The following is a 21,804-nucleotide window of genomic DNA, read 5'->3' on the forward strand; positions in this document are numbered from 1 at the left end:
GCCCCTGTGTAACCAACAGCCCTCCTCCCCAAGTTCCATAGCCTCTTCACCCAGACGCCCAAGAACACGGTGGGGGGGCCTCCGTCCACCCAGTCACTCCACCCCAGATGATCGCCCAAGCATCAGAAGGCTGGGCTTCAATAAGAGTTAAAGTTTTAAAATGCAGTGTGTCCTTTTCCATCCCTCCTCCCCCACCCATCCCAGGCTACCTTGGCAATTATCCCCCTACCTCTGTAAGGAACTAATAAAGAATGCATGAATGTGAAAAAACAATGACTTTATTGCCTCTGCAAGGGGGAGGGGAGGGTGGGGTGGGGTGGTTGGTTTACAGGGAAGTAGAGTGAACCGGGTCGGGGGGGGGGGTTGGAGGGTTCATCAAGGAGAAACAAACAGAAGTTTCACACAGTAGCCTGGCCAGTCACAAAACTCGTTTTCAAAGCTTCTCTGATGCGCACCGCGCCCTGCTGTGCTCCTCTAACCGCCCTGGTGTCTGGCTGCGCGTAATCAGCGGCCAGGCGAGTTGCCTCAACCTCCCACCCCGCCATAAAGGTCTCCCCCTTACTCTCACAGATATTGTGGAGCGCACAGCAAGCAGCAATAACAATAGGGATATTCTTTTCGCTGAGGTCTGAGCGAGTCAGTAAGCTGCGCCAGCGCGCTTTTAAACGTCCAAATGCACATTCCACCACCATTCGGCACTTGCTCAGCCTGTAGTTGAACAGGTCCTGACTCCTGTCCAGGCTGCCTGTGTACGGCTTCATGAGCCATGGCATTAAGGGGTAGGCTGGGTCCCCAAGGATCACGATAGGCATTTCAACATCCCCAATGGTCACTTTCTGGTCCGGGAAGAAAGTCCCTTCCTCCAGCTTTCGAAACAGAGCAGAGTTCCTGAAGACGCGAGCATCATGTACCTTTCCCGGCCATCCCACGTTGATGTTGGTGAAACGTCCCTTGTGATCCACCAGGGCTTGCAGCAGCACTGAAAAGTACCCCTTGCGGTTTACGTAGTCGGTGGCTTGGTGCTCCGGTGACAAGATAGGGATATGGGTTCCGTCTATGGCCCCGCCACAGTTTGGGAATCCCATTTCAGCAAAACCATCCACTATTGACTGCACGTTGCCCAGAGTCACTACCCTTGCTATCACCAGGTCTTTCATTGCCCTGGCAAATTGGATCACAGCAGCCCCCACCGTAGATTTGCCCACTCCAAATTGATTCCCGACTGACCGGTAGCTGTCTGGCGTTGCAAGCTTCCACAGGGCTATCGCCACTCGCTTCTCAACTGTGAGGGCTGCTCTCATCTTGGTATTCTGGCGCTTCAGGGCAGGGGAAAGCAAGTCACAAAGTTCCATGAAAGTGGCCTTACGCATGCGAAAGTTTCGCAGCCACTGGGAATCGTCCCATACCTGCAGCACGATGCGATCCCACCAGTCTGTGCTTGTTTCCCGGGCCCAGAATCGGCGTTCCACGGTATCAACCTGCCCCAGTGACACCATGATTTCCACATTGCTGGGGCCTGTGCCTTGTGAGAGGTCTATGGCCATGTCAATTTCCTCATCACTCTCGTCGCCGTGCTGCAATCGCCTCCTCGCCTGGTCCGGGTTTCGCCTTGGCATGTTCTGGCTCTGCATATACTCCAGGACAATGCGCGTGGTGTTCATAGTGCTCATAATTGCCGCGGTGATCTGAGCGGGCTCCATGATCCCAGTGCTAGCTATGGCGCCTGGTCAGAAAAAAGGCGCGAAAGTAGTATCTGATGGACCAGGAGAAGGAGGGCGGGAGGGAGGGAGGGAGGGAGGGAGGGCCAAGTGACGACATGGCGTACAGGTACAGGAACAGGGAGAAACACAAACAACTGTCACACAGAATGGTCCCCCCAAAGATTAAACTGGAAACCCTGGGCTTAGCAGGCCGTTGATTTCACGGAGGAAGGGGAAGCAAATGAACACAGAATAAATCTATTTTTTACATCTTAAGGTGGCAGCCGACGCTGCAGCATGAGTGACAGCCATACCAGTATGATGATGATGGGTACCAATCATAATATACCATCATCTGCCAAAAGGCAAGGGGCTGCTGCTGTGTAGCAATGCAGCCCCATGTCTGCCAGCCCCACGTCCGCCAGCACCCAGCATCGCCCTCGGCCTCTTCTGGGTGCTTAGCAGACAATATTGGGCAATTGGCAGAAAATAGTACATTATGACTGGTAACCGTCATCATCGAGACAGTAGCATGTCTGCCCAGGTGGCCATGATTGACAGCCACTCCAGTACGACGACGACGGGTACCAGTCATAATATACCATCGCCTGGAAGGGGCTGGTGCAATGCAGCCCTACGTCTGCCAGCCCCACGGCTATCACTCATGCTACACCGTCTACTGCCAAAAGGCAGTTAGCAGCTGCTGCTGTGTAGCAATGCAGTCCCACGTCTGCCGGCACCCAGAGGACATATGGTGACGGTGAGCTCAGCTGTGCTGAGCGGGCTCCATGTTGTCTGCACAGGTAACCCAGGTAACCCAGGTAAAAAGGCGCGAATCTATTGTCTGCCGTTGCTGTGACGGGGGAGGGAGGGGCCTGACGACATGTACCCAGAACCGCCCGCGACACTGTTTTGCATCATCCGGGCATTGGGATCTCAACCCAGAATTCAAAGAAAAGGCGTGAACCGCTTCGCGGCTCGAGCTGTGGCGCAAACGTAGTATCTGACGGCCTAGGGGAAGGAGGGAGGGGGGCCGAGTGACGACATGGCGTACAGGCACAGGGAATTAAAATAAAGAACGGTGGCTGTGCATCAGGGAGAGACACAAACAACTGTCACAGACTGGTCCCCCCCAAAGATTAAACTGAAAACCCTGGGTTTAGCAGGCCGTTGATTTGACGGAGGGAGGGGGAAGCAAATGAATACAGAGAAAATCTATTTTTTACATCTTAAGACGACGGTGCAGCGTGACTGATAGCCCTCGGCATCTTTCTGGGTGCTTGGCAGCAAATACGGGGTGGTGTATGACGATGGTCTTCAGGCCTATTGCACGAGCTGCTGCTCAGGGAAGACTCTGCTAATGTGCGATGACCCGACTTGTAATAGGCCGGCTAACAGTCATAATACACCATTTACTGCCAAAAGGCAAGCCCCACGGCTGCCAGCACCCAGATCGCCGATGAAGGCTACCAGTCTACTGCACCGTCTACCGCCAAAAGGCAGTTAGCAGCTGCTGCTGTGTAGCAATGCAGTCCCACGTCTGCCGGCACCAAGAGGATATATGGTGACGGTGAGCTCAGCTGTGCTGAGCGGGCTCCATGTTGTCTGCACAGGTAACCCAGGTAACTAACCCAGATAAAAAGGCGCGAATCTATTGTCTGCCGTTGCTGTGACGGGGGAGGGAGGGGCCTGACGACATGTACCCAGAACCGCCCGCGACACTGTTTTGCATCATCCGGGCATTGGGATCTCAACCCAGAATTCCAAGGGGCGGCGGAGACTGCGGGAACTGTGGGATAGCTGTGGGATAGCTACCCATAGTGCAATGCTCCGGAAGTCGACGCTAGCCTCGTACTGTGGACGCGGTCTGCCGACTAGAGCACCTAGAGCATTTTATTGTGTGGACATACACAATCGGCTGTATACAACCGATTTCAATAAAACCGGCTTCTATAAATTCGAACTAATTTCGTAGTGTAGACATACCCTTAGTTTAGCCTGAGCCTTGGTTCCCCATCTATCAGATGGGATGTAGCCTGATCAATTATTACACTTACCAGATCATTATCAAGGTGCAACATGCACTTGTCACACGTGACAGGTTCTTTTTTCTGGTGGCTACTTAGAGTTAATGGAGAAGATGAAATTTGGTGAAACACATACACAAACTTTGAGCTTTACTTCATACAGACAAATATAATTGAAATAATAAAAAAAATCAATATACATAAATATAATAATAAGTACAGTAATACGGTTTCCAGTATTGTTCATATTTGTAATCTTGCATTGTGTATACTTACAACTTTATGGAGATCTTTGGAAACAAGGACAGTATGAAAAGTAAGTGGAGCTCATCAGCAGGGAAGTCCTGATTTGGTTTACACTTCTCAGGGACCCAATGAATTAAAAAATAGGAACTGGATTTATCCCCCTTCTTTGTGTAAGTTATCAGCTATACAACCATATTTGATCAATTTCCATGCATGCAACAAGATTAATACCTGCTCCTTATCCATATGTGGCATTCCAGCTTTCCATAGCTATGCCTTTAATCATGAATATCGCTAAAATATATCACACATTTCTGAATAATTCCTATACATTATTATAGTCTAACTACCTAGTTACAGCCTAGTAACCGGATTCCAAACCCTCCTCCCCCCCAAAACTCCCTTCTTGCAGAATTCCGCAGTGTATTGCACTTTTTGTGGTTACTTGTTTGTCTCGAAATGAGAGTGCAGAATTCGTGACCTGGGGTTATCTTCTTGGGCCTACCAGCTTTTAACCCTAAACTTCAGCCTTTAGCATGAGTACTCCCACAAGGCTTCACACTAATAACAAAGGTCTTTAACTATAGCAAAGCCTAATCATCCAATTATTTGTTCTCCTACTTGCTGTTACAGCTTTGATACCTTCCATTAAGCATGCTTAACAAAGAAATTATATTTTACCCAAAACTATAAACCCTCCAAGGTCAGGTCAGAATCATTGGTCAACAGGGGATGATGCCTCCCTACTACATAGTGGAGTTTTGAGATGACAAAACCCATTAATGGCTGGAAGCTGCACTGTTACTATGGTGAGGAGGGCCTAGATAAGTTGATTTATAAACTAGGTTCGGTGGGTTCTTATGGGTGAGTCTACTGCACTATCCGTTCTTACAAGGTCTTAGTGGGATCAGTGTCTAAAGAGGAAACGCTCTAATTTATGATGGTGAGGAACATTTCTGATAGTCCAGTCACTTTTTGGCATGAAAAGTGCTAGTCACTTTTTGGTGTGAAAAGTAAAGAAATAACAAAATCCCACTTGAAGAAGTAGGCACAGCCCTCCCTGAGCTGCTTGCACGATGTGTGTCGAAGTGAGATAAATAATAAGTCTGGTACATCCAAGAGCCTATTACACTTGCTAACGGTCAGTGAATTAAATAAGGTGGAGGAATTTCTTTTTATCTTTAGGAAACATTTGGGCCTGCTGTTGCATCATGAGTGGGGTTGGTAGCACTAACCCTAATATTAAGGTTGCCTGACACTTCCCAGCGTAAGACCCTGTTTTGAATTGCTTATAACTTTGCCAAACTTTAACAGTTCAGGCTGAAATTTTCCATGGAGGGTGTCTGCTTCAAGAGGATTTTGAAATTTGTAGCCAGAATGGTTCAGTTGTTTACGACAACAAGGCTAAGGAAAAATATGTCGCAATGCAGTGCAATGCAATGCAATAAATAAATAAATAAATCAGGTAACCTTTCCTTTGTAAAGCTCTAGAGCCTCGATGCTTTCAAACAAGGACTGGAAATTTGGCAGGAGAGTGCCCTTATGTCAGGGATGTGCTTTTTGCCTTCCTGGTGAAAATCTGCCCACATTTGAGCATGTTGTAAACATAGGTGCTGGGGGTGTGGCTGCACTCCCTGGCTTGAAGTGGTTTCCATCATATACAGGGTTTGCAGTTTGGTTCAATGGCTCTCAGCACCCCCACTATACACATTGTTCCAGCTCCCCTGGTTATAAGTAAGGCTACGATTTGGTCACGGAGATTACGGAAGTCACGGATTCTGTGATTTCAACCCGCAGCAGCTGGGAGCTGCAGGCTACCCATCTCCCCTGGTGGCCGGAAGCTTTGGGGTACCCCTGCTGCCTGGAGTGGTGGGGTCCCCCACAGCTCCCTAGCCACTGTGGGTGCGGGGGAAATCCCCCAGAGCTCCCCAGTCCCCGTGGGTGCTGGGGACCCCCAGAGCTCCCCAGCTCCCAGCCACAGCAGGGCAGGGTGCTGGACCCTCTTCCCTCCCCCTTTTTGTCATGGACAATTTTAGTAAAAGTCAGGAACAGGTCACGGCTTCCCTGAATTTTTGTGAATTGCCCGTGACCTGTCCGTGACTTTTACTAAAAATGTCCATAACAAAATCATAGCCTCGGTTATAAGCCTTGGAAGAATCTCAGTTTGCACATGCTCAACAGAGACTTAAATTTTAGAAGCTAAAATCTCTGAAATGCCAGCATTAAGATTGTCTGGGCAAACTTAATTCGCACCTCTTGTGTGCATGCTTTATGATAACCTTTAATTATATGATCACATACTATTTTGTCCATGGGACCCCTGCCTCAGTCAGTGCACAAAATGGACCTGCTCTGGGAACGAATCAGGACTGTGTAGTTAAGGAGACTGTTGTGTGCAGGACCCCATCTTTGTTTCTTGTAGAAGTTGGAAGAAGTGGTATGTGGCAGGGACTGCAGGAGGAGAAAGGATGGTCTCATGGCTAAGGCAGCTGAATGGAGAACAGGATTCTATCCCTGCCTCTGACACAGTGTTCCTGTATGATGCTGGGCAAGCTGCTTAAACCAGACTTTCCTCATTTTCTGGGTGTCTGATTCGTGGTCTGATTGCTGAGCACTCACAGCTGCAAGTGAAGGCCGTGGGAGCTGTGCTTTGGACAAATAAAGTGCTGTATAATGCTAAGGACTCTGAAAAATCAGGTCTCAAATTGGGCACCTAAAGCACTCTCTGTGCCACAGATCCCCATCTGTAAAATAGCACCCCCTCACCTCACCAGGGTGCTGGGAAGGTAAGTTAATGTTTATGAAGCACTGAGACATCATAGTGCTGAGTGCCATAGAAAAGCCATTGAGGATGTTTGTAACTCTTCGTAGTAGGGTTTAAACAGTGTGCAGTAAATAAGGCATAAGGCCCCACAATGAACAAAAAGGAGAAAACGAAATATTGAATAGGTTCTCATTAGGTGAGCACCATCCATTCTGTGCACTGAGTGAGGCAGGAGGCCTGGAAAAAATAGTACATGATCCTGTAGTTAAAGACTGTATCGTAATTCATATGCACAAGAGGGTTGAATTAAGATTACGCAGACAACCTTATTTCTGACATTCCCTAACGTTACAGGGCTTGACTTTGCAAGCTTAATATTCTTTTAACATAACTGTTTTGTGTATAACATCTATGGAAGATAGCTACTATAATTTGTAATCTAAAATTTGTAGAACTGTTAAAAAAGGAGAAAGCACAAGTTAATACCAAAAGTACAACAAATTGGTGTGTTTCTCATTTAATGACGTCCCTAAGCAGCAGATAAGGGATCATTCTCAGAATCTCGACCCTTTGTGGGCCTCTGGGAGATAATTTAACATAAATCTACATTTCTACACACATTAGCTGTACTATTTATGCTCCACTCCCTGCTTTAAACATATTATCAGTATATTTATTGCCTCAAAAAAAGCTGACTTTCCTTGTTAATAATACATGTATTGAATCAAGCAGCTTGCCAGGCAATGGATAAGGAGATAAAATGCAATTTTGAAAGATTATATATCCTGCATTATGGAGGAACGAAATGGGGGGGGGAAATACTTTATTCATAAGACAACAAAGTGGGGAGAGGGCTGAGGGAAATGGTGTTGAGAAAGAGGGAGGAGGAGCCCTCTGAATACATTACACTGAATTTATTAAAGAGAAACATAGCCAAGCCAGATTACCTGGGTGAAATTCATCCCTATTCAGAGGGGATAATGCACCACTTAAATTTGGGGAGGGATAGCTCAGTGGTTTGAGCATTAGTCTGCTAAACTCAGGGTTGTGAATTCAATCCTTGAGGGGGGCCACTTAGGGATCTGGGGCAAAATCAGTACTTGGTCTGGCTAGTGAAAGCAGGGGGCTGGACTCGATGACCTTTTAGGGTCCCTTCCAGTTCTATGAGATAGGTATATCTCCATATATTTAAGTCTGCAAAATAGGTTTTAAGTGGTGCCTAAGACTTGTGCTTGCCTCTGTTCACTGGGGCAATTTGAGAATTTGTATAGCTGAGATCAGAACCTGGCCTTTGGATTCTACCTGGATTTCACTGGCTCTGCAACAGCTAGCGTTCATGAATCCAAGTTAGTAAAAAATTCTAGCTGAAATGAACTTCTTCTTGTGCTATGTTCTTTTCTTTTGTTATTGTTGTGAGCAAATTGGACTTTGTTTGTAGAGGACAGTGAAGCATAACTATAACCATATAGCAATCGAATACAAATGAATGCTGCTCATTCAAGATTTTTACCCTTTATAGGGGAGTCTGATTTTTAAAGATGATTGACAGCAAAACTTCACAGTCTGTGTCATACAGCATCCCATAAGCTAAGCAAATAGCCTGCAAATAATAATGTCTTCAGATTTAGCCTCCTTTTATCTTCACAGCTGGCAATGCTGTTAAATGTATTTCTCTGTCCAGTTTAATCAACAAATATCTTTTCTGATTTTGTTCTCCAGAGATTGGTCACAGATACTTTACATTCCCGCTGGGTTGCTTAATTTTGATTGGCCAGATAAGTCAGTGTGTACTGCTCCCTGATTGGATGAGCAGGCAAGCACTTCCAACACAGATTCTCTTATGTATAAATTCCATGTTTGGTTTCTGTGAATGTTCACGTATGTAAGCTTGAAATTTGATTTCTGACAAGTTTTATTGCGTGAATCTCTATGGGAAACATGCACAAAATGGGTATGAGCATCGCAAAGCGAATTCTTGTCAAAAAGGATATTTGCCTTATTCTCTCCCAGATCTGTCGGTAATCAAGACTTAGCTGGGGAGATCATTGCGTGACTGCTTGATTCATTGCACAACTGAAGTTCACTGCACATAAACTGCTGGATTAGATGAAGGAAGAATCAGACATTCAGGGCAAACTGTCTTTTCTCACTTTGATTTGTTTAATTTGGCCCATTTAAGTAGAAGTCTTTAGCACTGGAAGGAAAGGAAATGATAAATGTCGTGCTTTTGCGAGGAGGAATGTACTATCACTTATAATAATATACAGTAGCTGCTTTGTCTAGCTTTAGGACTGTAAATCAGGATTTCTCAGTGGAGAAATGTTACTGTCTTTGGTGTAAATCAAGATCAGTCATTATCTTTAGTATCAGGGGGTAGCCATGTTAGTCTGTATCTACAAAAACAACAAGGAGTCTGGTGGCACCTTAAAGATGCATATGCATCTGAAGAAGTGAGGTTTTTACCCACAAAAGCTTATGCCCAAATAAATCTGTTAGTCTTTAAGGTGCCACCAGACTCCTTGTTATCTTTAGTAGGAAATGAAAGAATAGGCGAGATCCTTGTTGCTGTGATATATGCACCATTTCCTTCCAGGAGCTTTAAAACCCTCTAGCTATTCTTCTCAGACCTCTTAAACTGTAACTAAATGAATTGAATAATGAAACTCTTAGCTCTTTATATTTAAAAAGATTTTTAGATCCCAAAGGATTTTAGACGCCATTAGGCCATGCAAACCCTTTACGTTTAGTATGTTCCCTGAGGCTGAGTGGTGGGGCATAGGATACAAGCTTCCCAGGAAACAGACATTGTGAGCTTTATCTTCCTTCTGGACAAATTTCTTCTGAGATTAGATCACATCATGGCCTTTGAGCTAAGCTCAAGGATCTGATTCTGATCTCACTCTGCTTTATAACAAGGGAGTGACTCCCAATTTACTGATGTAAATGACGGGAGAATCATGCCCCAAGCATTGAATGATGAGGATGGGTTGACCTCTGCCGTACACCTTCCTAGACAGTCTCTTCCCATTCTGTATGTGTGAATGTGGACGTTTGTTTCAAATCCAAGAGTCTGAATAATTGCCCAGATTTCTCTGGATCTCTTTGGTCTTGAATTCAGGTTACAACTCCCATAAGAGGATCCTAAGGCTCTCAGGAGATTTCTGGAAACTACAAGTTACAGTTCAGTTGGCGGTATTGCAAAAATAGCCTCTTTCATGAGAGTTTAGCGTTTCCACTTCCTATACCAGCCCAAACCAGCTAGTGCAGAGACCTCACAGAGATTTTTCCAAGTTTACTAAACTTTTTAAAACATCAGGAAGGGTTCGGTACACGTTCTGGGGAAGGCTCAAGAATTTCGATTGTGTCCCAGCCAGGCTTCCCATTGCTAATTAACAATCCTCAGCTCTCTGCTTTTCCTGTCTAATGAGGAAAACGATCCACATCCAGGGGAAGTTCTTTCAGGGAAATCAAGTGGTAAAGCGAGTATCAGAGTATTTGAGAGTCAGTCATTTCATGCGATGGGTGGAGTCTTTAACGGTCAGTCAGCAGCTTGAGCTATGAAACAGAGATGGCCGGAGAACCTTCTATTATTAGAGCCCTGCGCGAATACAAAACTGGTATCTGCATCTGATCCGCGATCCACAAACATGGTCCGTGGATATCCGCATCCATCCGTGATCTCCAAACATGGTCCATGGATATAAAGCACATATCCGCTGATTTGCAGGGCTCTATCTATCAGGACCCAAGACATTAGGTTCCAAAATGGACCTTGATCTGATAAAGGACATCTGCTCAACTTACCGCCTCCTGTTTCAGGGCAGTGCTCAGATGTTGCTCAGAAATGAAACAATTGACCCATCAGCTCACTTGCTGGTTTCCTTATTTCCATTCGTATATTTGAGCTCGCGGAGAGCTCCTTGTGAGTCTTTCTGTTCACTCTAAGATGCTGTCAGAGTAATTGTGGGAGAGTAAAGTTTACTTTTGGTTTCAGTCTCTGGTTACATGTTTCAACGCTTGCTGTTCCTGAGCCATTCAAACCTGTTTCAAATTAAACATCAAATTACATTACCACAGCTGGCTTCAATGGAAGACGAGGGCGCTCAGCACCTCAAAGAATTAGGACCTAACACATGGCATATTATATCCTCCTTTACAAGAAAATCACTCTTGGCTTATTTCAGTTGCCTTTTTTATATGCACATATTAAATTTCTTATAGTTACAACTTGCTTATGGTGTTGTTCTCAGCTCAGAGACCATGGGGAAGGGCGTGCTATATGTGCTCCCTCCATCTATTCTATCCACCTGTTGCCTATAGTTTTACGTGTAGATTATAAGCTCTTCAAGGCAGAGACCATCTCTGTAATTTGTTTGTACAGTGCCTACCACCATGGGGCTGGAGCCCCCAGGCACTACCATGCTACACATCCACAAAGCTAAAACACGTGTCCAGCCTCTCATTATCCCACACCTCAACTACTGCAACATCCTTCTGTCTGGCCTTGACAAATGCAATCTTGCCCCGTTCAGGTCATTCAGAATGCTGCTGCAAAGATCATATTCATAGCTCATTGCTTTAACCATATCACCCCTCTCTTGATGGCTATACACTGGCTCCTCCTTCTCCATCACATCAGTCACAAACTACATGTCTTCCCGTTCAAGGCCCCTCGCGGTATATCCTCATCCCACCTATCATTTTTCATCTCCTATCGAGTTGTTGACCCCTGCCTGCAATCAGCCAGTCATCCCAGCCTCCGTTGCCCACGTGTTACATTCTCAAACCCACACCGTTGTGCTTTCTCCCATGCTCCCCCTCACACTTAGAATGAGCTCCCAATAAGCATCCGCAAAGCTACTGCCTTGTCCTCTTTCACATCCCTCTCACAAATCTCCTTTACTGTGATGCCGGCAAAAAAAAATGATAATGGTTAGGAACTGGTGTGATGAAACCACTGCTGGTCATATTGATCCATATCGCCTCATTGTTTCCTTGTGCTCCACCACCTCTGTCTGTCTATCCACCTGTTTTCTCTTCTCTTACACTTAGATTGTAAGTTCTTTGTGGCAGGCACGATTGTTTGTTTTGTGTTTCTACCCTGCTTAGCACCACAGGATCCTTGTCCATGACTGGGGCTCTTAGGATACATCTACATGGTTAGCAGAACCCCATGGCAGTGAGTCTCAGAGCCTACAGAATCAGGCTTGCAGGGCTCACACTACGGCACTAAAAACACCTGTGTAGATATTTGGGCTCAGCCTGGAGCGTGGGCTCTGAAGCTTAGGGAGGGGGGTCGGCTTCAGGTTCTGAGCGCCAGTCTGAGCCCGAAGGTCTACACAGCTATTTTGATAAGCCTAGCGTGAGCCCTGCAAGCCTGAATCTATGGACCCAGGCTCTGATACTCATTGCCTTGCATTTCTGGTTGCCATCTAGACTTACCTTTAGATTCCACTGCAATGCAAATAAATCAATAATAATACCAGAACAGGTATACAGAATGACGGAATTCATCACTTGTGGACTTGTACCTTTACGAGTCAAGTTTTGGCTGGGGAATAATATATAATGAAATAGTGAATGAAACTGTGTTTTGTGCTTTGCTCCCATCTGAAACCATGAGCAGGGTTGTATTAGCAGGGGACAAAGTTCTCCTTTGGCATTGAGCTTTTCCTCCTCTAGTGAAGGCTTCATGGAGCTTTCATATCCTCAAGAGGCAATCAAGGGAAATCTCCAGCATAGATTCCACATTGCTTCCTGCAGCCAATTAGCTGCAGGCCTCCTCTGAATTTTTGACCAATCTTCTATCACAAGGCACCGTGCAGACAGCTATTCTGGGGAGTCTCAGTTCTCTCTGGACTGCAGATGAATGAATGAGTACAGATGAAAAAAAAACCAACTGGGACCTTCATCAAAAACTCAGACTAAGCCTGAACAGATAGTAGATGTTCAGTCACTTTGTTAGGCTTTTGCCTCCAGGTTCTGGCTGAGATGGGAAGTGTAGGTAGAAATGAGAAATGCTGTTTTCACATATTGCTGCCCCAGATACAAGCAGGAAGGTGGGGAAAACTTAGGCTCCCAGGAGTAGACCTGGGCAAAGGTTTTTGGTTGAAGCTTTTTTTCAGGGAAAAATGTAGATTTGGTAACACCAGAACATTTCAGAAATTTGTGTCTGTTTTGTCAAATAGTTTCAGTTACAAAAGAAAAGGAAAACAAACAAATTCTGACAAAGTGGAAATGTTTCATTGTTTGACATTTTCAAAATGAAATGTTGTGGTTTTTTGGTTCAAAATTACTCTTCATTTCAGAATTTCCTTTGGTTTTGTACAAAATGAATCCAAAACACTTTAAAATGGTCAGAATCGAAATGAAACATTTCATTTGAACTGAAACCATTCTTTTCTTCAACTTTTCGATTTGCCAAAAATGTTGGTTTGGGCTCAACCCAAAACTCCTTTTTAAAGTTAGTTTTTGGAATTTCCAGCAAACTAAAGACTCCATTAGTCACACAGCTCTGCCCATGAGCCTTTCATGTCTGGATAGTTCATAGAAGCATCCAGACCTCTGGATGCTGACCTGAACCAGATCTCTGACCCTTTTGAGGCTTCCCATAAATCACAGATGATTGGGCTGTAAGGGACGCCTTTGATAACTTGCTAGATTTACAGGATTGAACCTGATGATCTGGAAAGTCCTGTCCAATTGCATCACTAAGGAGTCTGAATTATTTACCATAGCTACATCTTTCTGGCCCACTGGATTGACTTGTATTGATAAAGAGCAAGATGCTGGCTGTCCAAGTGGGGGTTTCTATACAACACCTAGGCTTTGAGAGTTCATTTCTGGTATAAATATCATGGGCTGAATCTGTGCTGACTCTAGTTCAGGGGTTCTCAAACAGGGGTCATGAGGTTATTACATGGAGGGTCACGAGCTGCCAGCCTCCACCCCAACCCCTGCTTCTCCTCCAGCTTTTATAATAGAGTTAAGTATAAAAAATGTGGTTTTAATTTATAAGGAGGGTCGCACTCAGAAGCTTGCTGTGTGAAAAGAGTCACCAATGCAAAAGTTTGAGAACCACTGCTATAGCTGGCTTACACAGGGTGTGCATCAGCACTGAATTTGGCTGTGCTACTGTTGTTGTTTCTTTATTATTTCACTATTTTTATTTGTTGCTGGTGGCAGGGAGCTGTTTTGCAAAATGAATGTTGATAATTTGCTCTTGGCTTTGCAGAGCTTTGTGCTAATAAAAGAGGAATCAGTAGTAAATTAAAAACCCAACAGGAGTGAACAGGAAAATGTTGTAGGAGCAATAATTCCATTTCTAGTTTATTGCAATGAGAAGACAGTCCCTAGGGTAGCCCCTGACTGACATCCTTGGGAGGCAGTTTGGTCTAGTCAGGAGACTAGATTAGTTCTAAACCTGTCTTTGCCATTAAGCTGCCCTGTTACCTTAAACAAGTCACTTTGCCTCTCTGTGCCTGTTTCCCATCCTGCCCTTTATTGTCTTGTCTATTTAGACTGTAAGATGCTTGGGGCAGGGATGTCCTATTATTTGTATGTGCAGCACCTAATGCAATGGGCCCTGGCCTCAGTTGAGTCTCAGTGCTCTGGTAATATGAGTATATGACAATAATAAATGTGCTGAGTACTGTGAGGGCATTGAAACTACTCACGTGCATAGTGTTAAGCATATGCGTAAGTGCTTTGCTGGATTGAAGACAGAATGCTCAGGACCTTATGTGATTGAGCCCTAAGATAGTGAAGCAAATCTCAGGGGTCAGGAAGGAATTTGTCTTTTCCCAGTTATAACATAGCAATGTGCATGAGTGGGAGTGGTCTTGGTTTCCTTGGAAGCTTCAAGCATAGGCCAGATACAGAAAACAGACTTGATCCAAGGCAATGTAAGGCAAATCCTGCTAAAGTTCCTGCTGCACAAAAAGACACCATTGCCTGTGGTTTCTAAGCAGATACATCCAGTGCGGATGGAAGGTCTTGGGTCGACAGCCCTAGAGACTGAGGGTTTGGCTACACTGCAGTTGGAGGGGTGATTGCAGTTCAGGTAGGCATACCCACACTAGCTTTAGCTAGCTAATGTGGCCAAAAAGAGCAGTGAGGTTATGGCGGCATGGACCCCGGTGCCAGTTAGCAATATGAGCACATGCCCAGGGTTCCAGTGTGTGTGTCACTGGCGTGCTACATCTTATTACAGATGGAGAAACGGAGGCCCAGAGAAGACGAGTCAAATGGCTGAGTTCACCTTGCACGGTCAGTGCCAGCTCTGGAAATAAAACCCAGGAGTCCTAATGCCCACTCTCCTGCTCTAACCACTAGGGAACACAAAGTGTATAAACCATCTGATGGGACTTCAGAGGTCTTGTCTTTTAGTGGGGGACATTTTGAATGCCAAGGAAAGACTTTAGAAGACTCTGATATAGGCCTCTCTGTCTGCCATCAGATGGGCTATAAATCAAGAGTGAGTAATACAATCAGTGCTGCCCTTTGAGCCTGTATTTTATAGCCTTGTGAATGAACACAGTGGAGGAGGGATGAGCACAGAATCCCAGAGAAAGTGAGTGTAACTGATGCTTATGACAGAATCTAGTGGAGGGTTATTAATATGAGGAATCAGGTAGTGCATAAAGCTGTGAAATGGGCTATTTATAGAGTCGGTTTAGTCTTGATGGGCCTGTCGAACATGATTAATGTGAACAAGAATGCTGTCCATGCTGAACCTGGCTACATGCTGCAGATCTACCCAGAAGAGATTTATAAAATAAAGGAATTTTTTAAAAGGTTAATCATCGACAAAAATGCCAGATTCTGAAGAAAGTTACCACATATGAGTAAAACCCTAATTACATCAAATGCAGAAACCCTTGAAAAGGTTTAACAGGCACTTAAAAGTCTTCATTCAGGCTCAAGGTTCTGTCTAGAGGGAATCCACTCACACATGTGCACCCTTGAGACGAGACACTCCATATACTGCTTAGAGCATGGACTTCTGTTTCTGGCTTTGCTACTGACTACACATGTGACCCTGGGCACATCATTATAAGAATGATATCCTCACCTGGGGTCATTCATATTTGTAAAGTGTGTTCAGGTCCTCAAAGGAAAAGTGCCAAGTAATATTACTTTTAGTAGAGCTGGGAGAGTGCATATTTGCACAATTAATGCCAGAAGTGGATCTACATCTACTATGGAAGAGGATTAAGCAAATTCAGAATAAGGCGCTGTTACTCCAGAATAACAGCTTTCACACATGGAGTTAATCAGGAATAGTTAATCCACTTTAAATTCATACCCTCCCTTATTCCAGATTAATTTTCATGTACAGACAAGATACATGACAAGAGATAACAATCAGGCAGGGGAGCACAAGGTAACAGTGAGATGACGGTGATTAGTGTCAGACATCAGTCACAGCATGCCAGATGACCAGTTATTGTCAAGCATTGGTTGATTGACCACTGCATTACGCCACTTTGACATCAGCATGGGGGGGGGCATGTGTTTGTTGTTCCTTTAATAAATCAGCTAGCAGTAGTCGTTCCCTTTAAATATGCCATACTCAGCACTTTTGTTGCTCTTAGTTTCAAAGGGGTTTTGATTTTGAAATAATTGGTGCTTTTGGAGGTGGGATTGCAGCACACAAATACCCAGATTTCGGTATGTTCTGGTTGAATTATCAGCTTGTTACAGGTTAATATTATGGGGTGTCTTGATTCTTCGCGGGCTTACAGCTTTGATTTTCAGAGCGAATTTCTTTACAAGGATTTTCTTGTCACTATTGTTGCTGTTTGTACTTACTTTACTCTGAGTTGATTAAAGCAGGGAGAAGGGAGCCAGAGTTTGCTCCCCAGCTCAACCGACTCACATGGCTTTGAATTAAGTTGGCTTACCCGAGACTGCTTTATAGTGTCGGAGCCCCCTTATCAAACGTTTCTCCTGCGCTGCTCTTTGCAAAGGTCCTTTGAAAGGCTCGTAGTGAGCAGTCGAAAAAATCAAGGTGATTATTTTTGGAGGCTTGGTTGCCACACAGAATCAGTGCACAACTGTTCTCTTCTCCCCTTTCCCCCCCGGCATCTTATTAACCGATGATTCGTTAATACCTAAAAACACACATACATTGCACTGTGCTTGTGGCCTGAAGTTCAAAGAGGTGGGCACATTTCTCTCCCTCGTTTTTGCATACATAAATAAATAAATGTTTCAGAGCGAATTTCCTGTTGGTTCCTGATTGGCAGCCTTGGAAGTGGAGATCTGATCCACTAGGCTTGTTCTAGAGGGAACAGACGGGAAAGGATTTTTCAAGTCTCCCTGCCCCATATCGTCCCTGTCCTCTCTGCTGAGACGGCCCCGCGGGGAACAAGTCGGTGGCATGTGGATTTGTGTTATTGGCACAAACGTGACTCAGTTCATGTAAGCGGCTGAATGGCCTTCCGATGGCAGGAATTTACAGGGCCAAATTCAGAGGGGCCATAAATGGGTGTATAGGTTATACACTGGCAAGTGGGTGTCAGGTAGTCCAGGGGTCATGGAAGGGGATGTAAGCTACACTAGGGGAAGGCCCTTCCTCTGCTTGAACACTTACATCCTCCTTTTAGTTCCTTGGCCTGCTACACCTCGTTCTTCCACCCCTTTGACATGTAAGGAGTAGCAGAGTAGATACCGTTCGACCCATGACCAATCTAGCACCACTTTGCACATCACCTCTGACTTTGACCCAGCGTCACTGCTCACCTGGACCAGACTGGAACCAATGATGTTGTAGCAAAACATGGCATATCCCATTCGCAATACCAGTCTTCTGAGCCGCCCAGCAGCCCCACAGCACATGAACCAATCAGCATAAGAATGTCGCTAGAAGTAAAAAAAATCCCAACAAGCCCATATCTGAACTGCATTAATAAAAGAAGCATGGATAAAATCTACCTTTCCTGCGTTGTCGTTACAGTGGTGGGCACAAGTTGGCCAAGAGCTGCTGCCATGTTTTTGATAAAGCTGTTTTCTTGCCATAAACTGAAACGCTGGGAATGGTTTGTGTTCACCCTGCAGCTGCAGAATGTCTCCAGCATCACAAGAGAGCCCATTCATTCCCCACTTAGCTAACTGTCCGTGAGAGCCGCCTGGTGGCCTTGATCTCTCCTTTCCTGGTAGAATAATCTTGCCCGTATTTGGGTCAAAAGGAATCCAATTTGGGGAACAGGAGATACCAACAGCTCAAAGATTGGCTGCATTTTATTTGCAGCTCATCTCATTAGCAGCCTGCTTTGCAGGTAGGCGTCTCTCCGAGAGGCCGAGTGCAGCTGTCCTTTGTGAGCGGTGCAATGCAATACCAGGAAGGGGCCCTTGGGTGAAGGAGCCTGGAAGTTAGTGTCTGAGTATAAATGTCATTGCATGGTCTAGCAGGGGATGGTACACACTGGTGTGTGGGAGAGAGCCGTCCCTGCACTGGGGTCCAGTCCCTCCAGCTACGAGCACTCTCGGCTTCCCCTGACATCAGTGAGAGCTGAAGGTGCTCGGGACCTCACAGGATTGGGCCTGAAAGGGTCAGCGGATGGGATGTCGGAAGGGGCAAGAGTGCTGCTCATTAGGATAGTTCCTCCAGGAAGCTTCCCACACATGGCTCCTCTGCGTGCTGAGTCCCAACTCTCGCCCAGTTCGTTGTTTGCAGGGCCGGCTCTGGCTTTTTTGCCGCCCCAGGCAAGAAAGCCTCCGGCTGCCCTCCCCCCCCCATCCCCCACCCCAGCGCAGCAGGGGAGGCCCGCCAGAGCCCCGGGGGGAGGACGGCGAGTCCCAGTCGGGGCTCCGCTCTCCACGGCGGCCAGAGCCCCGGGGGGAGGGCGGCGAGTCCCGGTCGGGGCTCCGCTCTCCCCAGCGGTGAGTCCCGGTCGGGGCTCCGCTCTCCACGGCGGCCAGAGCCCCGGGGGGAGGGCGGCGAGTCCTGGTCGGGGCTCCGCTCTCCCCAGCGGTGAGTCCTGGTCGGGGCTCCGCTCTCCCCGGCGGCCAGAGCGCCGCGGCTCCGCTGTCCCCGGTGGCCAGAGCGCTGGGGGGAAGGCGGCGAGCCCCGGCCGTGGCCCCGCTGTCCCCGGCGGCCAGAGCCGGAGCACCGTGCCGCCCCCCTCCAGGTGCCGCCCCAAGCACAAGCTTGGTGGGCTGGTGCCTGGAGCCGGCCCTGGTTGTTTGTGCCTCCCATTTCCTTCCTTCATCCTTCCACCCCCTGCTAGTGGCCAGCGTCGCATGGGGCAGCTCTGGAGCCTGTCGGCACAGATCCGTGAGCTGGCTGATGGGGTGCTGAGGATCCCCTTTTTGCCGCCTCCTTCTCTCGGTGCTTTGCACCCCCACCTCCACCCAGCACTAAGAGCCTGATCCGGGCACGACCGTTGCTATTAACTGTGTTGGGAGCAGGCCTGGTGTGCTCTGGGAGGGGAGACTTCGGGAAGTCACCGGAGTAGCTGTCGCTAACTGTATCAGAAGCACTGAGAGCTCGGGAAGCTTGTCCCACATCCTGGCTCAACCGTACAGAAAGAAAGGGTGGGTTGGGGAAGGTTATTGGTGCACAGGTTGCAGTCCAGCCCAGGTCAGGTCCCATGTGACAGGCCGTTTGGTGGTCTCTTTGGAAGGAGCTGGAGTGTCTCAGGCTAGTTCCTAGCAGACAAATGTCTCTGTCATGAGACCATCATTGAAATTACCCCCTTTGATAGTTGTATCATAGGCCCAAAGAACTGAATGGAACTGGAGCTCCCCGGTCCCCCTCACCCAGCTCCCGGGGTGGAGAGCAGTGGGAAGAAGCTGGCACTGCCTTGCTGCTCCCTTTTTGCTCCCTTCTGGAGATAAATAGAAGAGACTCTGTTTTCTAGGGCCACAAAAAGAGCCCGTCACCAGCCGGAACTTCCCGTAGGGCCAGACTGTTGACCCCATACACTGGTGAACAGTGACTTGCACGGGCAGTGCTACTGAAATCACTGAGCTGCTCACCTGTGCGAATGAGGCCTTCACAATCTTCCCATCATTCAGGGAAAACTGTGCACAATGCTAAGGTGATCAAATTGGAGCGTATTCCTTCTTAAAGTCTCCACAAATCAGAACTGGGGCTGAGCAGGTAACTGAGCCGTGTGCACCACAAGTGTTTGTATTCTCCCTGCTCCCCAGTAGATTCAGTACTCGGTGCTGAGTAGACTGATGTCCCTCAGCACTGCACTGTCAAGGAGCCAATGCTCTTAATGTAAGTGTAGAAATAAGAGCAGCAGCATCGCTCTAGTCTCATGCTGGAAAGAGCTTTCCATTTCCATGGCGCTGGCATGTCTGAATGTTTTGCAGGCAACATCGCCCCTGCCCCTAACAAGGAAATGAAGGGGCACATCCCATCTGCTGGCCTCCCTCTCTTGCTTTGGTTTGTTTATTAGTAATTTGCCCAGTTGCCAACTTGGGGGACTAAGGAAAGTGCTTTCTCGGGTTGTGGAGCTAAATCTGCAGCCGCCGAATGCGCCGTGCAGCAAGTACCATTCATGTGTTTGCTTGTGAAGAATGGGTGATGAGTTTGCAGTTCCCAAAGTCTGCATTAACCACTGCAGGGACGCAGGGGCTCCTCCCCGCACAGCTCTCCTTTAGCAAGGAGAAAGCTTGAACGTAGGCAGGCTCAAGTCCCTGTGGCCATCGCTCTTGAGAGACCCGGACTGGATTCCTTGGGCCCATCTCTGTCTCTCTAGGCCAGCAGGAGCTACAAGTGCCATGGAAACAACAGTTCAGCTTCTAGAGCGGAGGTTGCAACGAGAGAGCGCGCTCCCGCCGACTGGGGGAGACTAGCCCTCAGCCTTGCCCCTTCTGCCCCCCGCAGGCTAGCCCCCCCCGCCCCAATCCCAGAGCGCCGGGGGAGCGGGCGGTGCACAGCCACAGCTCCCCCAGTCCCGGAGTGGGAAGCGGGACGGGGGGGCAGGGGTGGAGCATGGGCAGGGCCATGCCTGGTATTTGGGGAGGCACAGCCTATGCTACCCGCTGCCCTGGGAGAGGGTGCCGGCTGCAATAAGAAAGGGAGAGCTCTCTGCTCAGGGAGAATGGGCAGGGTGCAGTGAGACAGCGAGCGCTCCCTGCCCTGGGAAAGGTGCAGGCTGCAAGGAGAGAGTATGAGAGCTGTAATTAGTGTTGGCATGTGCAAATCTAATGATTTCATCTGATGGGGAGCAACGTAAGCCTGCGACCGGATGTGCTGGAACCAAGGAAGTTCAGCAATTCTGTAAAATCTGGATCTCTGCTAAGTGTTATTCCCAAGGAGCCTACTTTCACAGTTCAGCCAGCAACGACTCTCTCCAAGCTGCAACCAGCTGCCTATCTTCTGCTCCCACAGCCCAAAAGGGAATGTCTGCCTGACAGCTAATCTTCAAACTGAAGGGGTTATTGGGGGACCTTGCAAAAAAATAGAAACACTTTTCCCTTAAGAGCCCAGAAGCAATTGTTTCCCCTCCTCTGTGAATACCTTAACTACTGCATCCCAGCCTCATAAATATTCTGCAGTGAGCTTTATTGACTTGCAGCCATTGAGACAGTAGTAGGACTTGAACTCACAAATGTCAGCTGCAGAGGGCTACTGCTTTATTTGTTATCGGTTTGAGACACAGTAGGAAGAACCAGAATTCAGCTTTTCTACCACATCCATCATATCTCATATAATTTTGCTAACATTTCCACTTTGGGAATACAATAGATGATTGCTGCTAAAGGCAGGATAAAGTACAGTTGTATCCTTCATCCAAATTATTACAAAAAGACCTGTGATCGATTTTCAAGAGCCGCAGATTCTGGCTTCTCACAAGTGTAATATTTTTGCAACATAAAGAAATAAACAAGAAATGGATAGCTGTTTTTCAAAAGTGTTTGATCAAAATGTTAAAAAATATTCCTCTCCGGGAGGACTTGCAGATAATGCTCCCAAATGGAAATGGGCTTGTCTGGACGTTTGTGCACAGCATGAAACCACCACTCAATTCAGCCCAGGTGGCCATCAGCTCAGGAGATACGTGGGACCTGGAAAAGCAAGGAAATTGCAAGTGAGGTTGGAGGGTTG

At 47.0% G+C, this 21,804-nt stretch overlaps 1 protein-coding gene across 1 annotated transcript in view; it reads left to right on the forward strand.

Annotated features, from left to right (window-relative positions):
- PLCH2 (phospholipase C eta 2) overlaps window positions 1–21,804 on the forward strand; it is a 326,258-nt gene that overhangs the window by 166,563 nt on the left and 137,891 nt on the right. The window lies entirely within an intron of this gene.

Source organism: Malaclemys terrapin, chromosome 19, assembly GCF_027887155.1.
Source record: "Malaclemys terrapin pileata isolate rMalTer1 chromosome 19, rMalTer1.hap1, whole genome shotgun sequence".
Taxonomy (NCBI): domain Eukaryota; kingdom Metazoa; phylum Chordata; order Testudines; family Emydidae; genus Malaclemys; species Malaclemys terrapin.